The following is a 6,230-nucleotide window of genomic DNA, read 5'->3' on the forward strand; positions in this document are numbered from 1 at the left end:
ACAGCAAGCAGACCTGACATTGCATTTGCTATTGGTGTGTGTGCTAGATATCAAGCTGAACCAAAAGTCAGTCACATAAACCAAGTGAAGAGAATACTGAAATATGTCAATAGCACCAGTGACTATGGGATGTTATATACTCATGGATCTGGATCTATGTTGATTGGATACTGTGATGCAAATTGGGCTGGGAGTGCTGATGATAGGAAGAGCACATCAGGAGGATGTTTCTTCTTAGGGAACAATCTGATTTCATGGTTCAGCAAGAAACTGAACTGTGTATCTCTATCCACTGCTGAAGCTGAATACATAATAGTTGGAAGTAGTTGTTCCCAATTGGTCTGGATGAAACAAATATTGTCTGAATACAATGTCACACAAGAAGTCATGACATTATACTGTGATAACCTGGGTGCTATAAATATTTCCAAGAATCCTATTCAGCACAGCAGGACAAAGCACATTGATATCAGGCATCACTTCATCAGAGAACTTATGGAAGAGAAGATCATAGCACTAGAGCATGTTCCTACAGAGAGGCAATTAGCTGACATATTCACAAAAGCTTTGGATGCCAATCAATTTGAATGTTTAAGAGGAAAACTGGGGATATGTGTGTATGAGAATCTATAGCAATCAAAGGAGTCTGTGGATAGTTCTCACAAAAAGAGTATGGAGTTTTGTGAGGTATGGTGTAGTGAAAGATGTGATGGGTGTGAAGAGGCTATGAGATTTACTCACCTTTGGTCAATTTTGACTAAAAAGGGGGAGAAGTGTTGATATGGAAGCAGTTGTGGAGAGATGTGTGTGGCTGGACTGGAGGACAGCTATTATTGAAAGAAGTGCGCAGGTGCTACAACAGTATGTTTGTCTGTTTACAGATGTCAAACAGGATGTCTGATATGGTGCAAAGGTGTTGATGTTGAAGCAGATGTCAGTATGACATTCTGGATGGTACAGGTGCTGGAGTTACAGTAACTGTTATTTGATGAATGCACAGATTGAGGGGGAGAAGAAGTACCCTTGTGCATTGTGCATTTGTGTGTCTTACTAGTTGCATCCATAACTAGTAATTCTGTTGTTTGTTGCACAGATTTAGGGGGAGGAGAAGTACCCTTGTGCATGTGTGTATTACTAGTAGCCATAGCTAGTAATTGTTTTGCTTCTGCTGCTGATTAAACTTATGTTATGTTGTTTAAACTGCTGATAGTTTGCCTTGTGAACAAAAAGATAGATATATGTTTTAGCCAAAATTTGCCAAAGGGGGAGTTTGTTGATTCTAAGTGTTGGCAGAAATTTTGATAAAACAAAGAGTGTTCACAAGATGTCATGTGTGATGTCTTAACATGAGATATCCTATGTACCTGCTGGAATTCAAGAACATATGCAAGCAGGTTTGTTTCAGAATGCCACATACAATGACAAGGCTTCTGATATTGGATGTACCTGCTGGAGCTTAAATGGAAGACATGTTCATGCAGGATTGTTTCAGATGACATACACAATGTCATGGCATCTGATATGGTTGTACCTGCTAAAAGCTATAAAAGGAATTATTGGATTATGCAGGATTTTTCCAGGATGTCAGACCCGATGTCATGACATCCTGTACACAGAACATTCAGTATGAATGTCTGGTGTTTTGTGATTGCACAATTAATGGCAATCTTTGGATGATTGAAGATATGGCTAGCTGGCGCATTCAATCATGGATTACAACCTGATTTACATATTTTCCAAAGAGATCTAACCAGCTGTTATAAAAAGATATGATTGGAAAATAGATTTAGGGTTTTCAAGATGTCCAAGCCCAGCAAAATGCTTCTATAAAAAGGGACTTAGAAACCTGTTTGAACACACAACCAACACTGAGCGAAATATAGAGAGAGAGCTAGGGTTTGTGTCTGTTTAGTCGTAAGACTTGTAGGTCATTCAAGTCATCTATTGATGATTGAATTGGACTGATTTGTGGTTGTAATTTGTCACTCTAAAGCTGTTAAGCAAGAGTGTGTGTCTACTTGATCAAAGCTGTGAAGCAAGATCAAGTGTGTGTCTTCTTGATCTATGCTTTGAAGCAAGATCAAGAGTGTGTCTTCTTGATTGAAACTGTGAAGTAAAATCAAGAGTGTGTAATTGAAAAGTATTTTCTTTTCACAAGGGATTGTTGTTTAAAATCACTGGTGTGTGATTGTAAGGGAAGTGAGTGGGTTCTCATATCTAAGAGTGCTTAGGTAGAAGTTGCACGGGTAGAGATTAGGTGAGAAAGAATGTAACTTATTGAAGTGTACGGATAGTCTTTGAACTAATTCTATTTTAGTGAATTTCCTTCCTGGCTTGGTAGCCCCCAAACGTAGGTGAGTTGCACCGAACTGGGTTAACAATTGCTTGTGTTATTTGCTTTACCATTATGTTTATTTATCCATTGTTTGTTGACAGATATCAGTGTCGTAACATTACCTTCAATATCTTATATCTGATACCAGAATTTCAACTTGCAACAAACCCTTGATTCATGGTTGATCCGTTCTTGTGTATCCTTAATATCAATGGAACTTGGGTGTTGATAAGGTGTAAACCATAATCCACCAAAATGAATGATTGATATTAAGGATGACTTGATCCCTCCCATGACCTTTGTGTGGTGTGCTTTGCTTGATCCTTGAGTGTGATTGTTGCATCCATGCATTCATGCACCCATTTGCATCCATATCATTAATAATTAGAAAATTTTCAAGGAACTTAAGAGGTCTATTTGCAAATTTTCAGACATGGATAGACAAAGAAGGAATACGAAGAAGTACAGTTTCAGACAACCCGACTTGAAAGAGTTAAGGAATTTGACATCATATGTATTAGATCCCTTGGATTTCAATGCTCGTCATGGGAAGCTTCTATCTATTCTGGCTACTCAAGTGAACGAAGGATTGATGAGTGTATTGGTGCAGTTCTATAATCCCTTGTATTGTTGCTTCACATTTCCGGATTTCCAGCTTTTGTCCACGCTTGAAGAGTATGCCTATCTTGTGGGTATACCTATCCTAGATCAGTTGTCATTCAGTGGCTTAGATAGGGTTCCTACTTCTCAAGAGATAGTTGATATGTTGCATATAGATGAATCTCTGGTTGGTGTTCATATGACTACCAAAGGTGGAATTCAAGGTCTCCCTTCTGAGTTCCTCATCGCTCAAGCTACTTTATATGGGAAGGCCATGAGTGAGGACGCCTTTGAGGCCATATTTGTACTTCTCATCTATGGGCTAGTGTTATTCCCCAACATCGACAAGTTTGTGGATGTGAACGCTATTAGGATTTTCTCTACTCTTAATCCCGTTCCGACTCTGTTGGGTGACACTTACTTTTCTTTGCATATGAGGAATGCAAAGGGTGGTGGTACCATTGTGTGCTGTTTGCCTCTGTTGTACAAGTGGTTTATTTCGCACTTGCCGCAGATGGTCGCCTTCAAGGAGAACAAAGGATGTCTACGGTGGTCCACGAGACTTATGTCTCTCACTAATGATGATATCTTTTGGTACAACTGTGTGTATGATGGTGTGCAGATTATCGACTCTTGTGGTGAATTCTCCAATGTGCCTCTTCTTGGTACGTGTGGTGGGATTAACTACAACCCTATTTTGGCACGTCGTCAGCTTGGGTTCCCCCTAAAGGATAAACCTAATAACATTATGTTAGAAGGTGTGTTCTTCCAGGAGGGTAAAGATCCCCAAGGCTTGAAGGGCGGGATGGTTCGCGCTTGGCGCAAGATCCATAGAAAGGGAAGGAAAGAGCTTGGTCCGAAGAACTGTATTGCTTTGGAACCCTATACCTTGTGGGTTAGAAGGAGAGCTTCCGAATACCTTATGCCTTACGAGTATCCGAGACCTACATCTTTGGTTGTGGCTGGGCCTTCAACCCTCCCCGACCAAGGAGTAGAGGAGTTGAGAGACGAAGACCGTTCACGTGCTTGGATCCGTGAAAGAGAGGAGCTACTTCAGCAGCTTAGAGATAAGGATGCATTGATAGAGTTTCTTGAGCATCAGGTTATCGATGAGCCTGATGATGTGGTGACTTCTCTTCTTCCTCAGTCTTCCAAGGTTTGGAAGAGGAAGTATGATCGACTCGCCAAAGAGAAGGCAGATATGGAGGCAGCCTATGAGAGGGAGGTGAAGAGGCTTCGTGCAGCTTATCTTCTAGACTCCAGAGTTTTAGATGATTGCTTCTAGGGTTCCATAGAATATTCATTTCCCTTCTCTCTTGTATTGTATTTGGTTACCAAGACTGTACTTCTTTGGTGTAAAATATTTTGCAAATATTATTGATGTGATATTTCCATATATGTCTGAATGATTAATACTTTCAAATATTTGCAAATAGGACTCTAAAAATTCCTCTGATTAAAAATAAATCATATGATTAAAAAGAAAAGGATGCAGAACCTAGAACTGATTATCCTAATCAATTTAATTAAAATGAACTAATCGTAATTCTAAACCCTGATTAAATAAATTACCAAGAATTAAAAAGAAAAGGGTGCAGAACCTAGAACTGTGGTGCGAATGGCAATGGATTGCGCAAGCCCACACATCCAGGCCTGAAGCCTAGCCACCAGAATCCGGACTAAGGGGGTGCCATGGATCACGAAGGGAGTGTGTTCAGGAAAAAGTGTTTGGGCCTGAAGCCCAAACCGCCACGGATAAGAGGTGTTGAAAAACGATGCAAAGAAAAGCACTTCTCCACCAGAAACGCTTCCACAGAAATGCAACGCGTTTGGCCTCAGCATCTATCGCGTCTCGTTGGCGTACAAGACCGTTGTAGTTATTGCGCCATGATTTTCATCATCCTTTCAAATTCCAAATCCTCACGCGGCGAACCGTACGACGGACAATGGTCATCCAATCGCATTTCAAATTCTCCATCACCAACTCCCTTCAGACGCAGCGAAACGCAATCTTGAGCCTTCATCTAATTCGGATCGTCAGCTTCCGGCGACCGTGATTTCAACCACGTATTCAGATGCGCCAAACAATTTCTTGCAGGTGAAAGTAGTCCAAAACATTGCATATTAAAAGGTAAAGCGAGGGTGCGCGATATACATACCGGAAGAGAGTATCGATGATGATGGTCACTTCATAGGTATGACTCTGTTCCGAGGGTGCAAATGTCATGTAGTATGCTTCTGAACTGTTAGATGCAGGGTTTGTAAACTATTATGCTTGCAGGTGTCATGTAGTATACTATTGATGTATTCCTGCTTCTGTTAGTATATCAGTGTGAAGTTAGTTCTTAAGTTAATTGTAGTTCTCTGCATTATTGTTAGCTTATTCGGCTTCGCAGGTTCGAGTGTTAATGAAGAAAGGATTGGTTATGCACTTATGATCATGCAGATTGGGATTGTTAATGCTTCTACTGTAATGCTTATGTTGATGCAGGTCATTGATGGCGTGTGGGATTCCGTACCATTTGTGATGCTGTAATGAGGTTGCACATGAATGATGGAATTGTTGTGGCTTGAAGATATTTGGAAGGCTTTTGAGTTACTCATGATAGTTTAGGTTAATGTGATTTTGATTGAGTAATGGGGATTTAATATTTGTAATGAAGTGTAATTGAAAGGAGTATGGAATATGGATTATAGAACTTTGAAAGTGTAATGAATGTTTTAATAAATGGTATTGAATATATTTATGTTGAAATTAGTAATGGAAAGTTTATGGAATTGGAAAAGGTTTGAATATGATGTTTGGGTTAATGTGAAATTAATCATGAATGAATATGGATGGATTGCTACTTTTGACAATTAACTTAAGATGGACTTGAATGTTAATTGATTTAAGTTTAAATTTAAATGGTTTTTCAAGTTTGTGATAGAATTTTCCATGTAAGTAAAGGTTTTATTTTAAAAAGGTTAATGGAATAGTTTTAAATGGTTAAAATATTGAAGTGTTAAAAGTTGCATTGCAAGTTAATTGAATTGGATGAATGTTCGGATGTTATGGGCTTGAATTCAAAAGCGGATATTGGTGACTAAATGGATATCTAAATGCTTATTGGATTTTGGACCTCTAAATGGATAAGTTGGATGTAGATATTGTTTTGTAAAATGGATATTGGATATCTAATCTAAATGAAGTAATCAATCCAATTAGAATAATAAAAAAACAAGTCAAATTAATTTTAAAATCCAATTATAATAAAATCAATTACAACTTAATTTAAAATTCGAAACCATTAAA

At 38.8% G+C, this 6,230-nt stretch overlaps 1 long non-coding RNA gene across 1 annotated transcript; it reads left to right on the forward strand.

Moving 5' to 3' along the window:
* The first annotated feature begins 4,675 nt into the window (after positions 1–4,675).
* LOC127119134 (uncharacterized) lies at positions 4,676–5,690 on the forward strand. Its single transcript, XR_007802653.1, has 2 exons — positions 4,676–5,130; positions 5,427–5,690. It is a non-coding gene; the product is annotated as an uncharacterized LOC127119134 (long non-coding RNA).
* Positions 5,691–6,230: the final 540 nt, after the last annotated feature.

Source organism: Lathyrus oleraceus, chromosome 2 (assembly GCF_024323335.1).
Source record: "Lathyrus oleraceus cultivar Zhongwan6 chromosome 2, CAAS_Psat_ZW6_1.0, whole genome shotgun sequence".
Taxonomy (NCBI): Eukaryota; Viridiplantae; Streptophyta; class Magnoliopsida; order Fabales; family Fabaceae; genus Lathyrus; species Lathyrus oleraceus.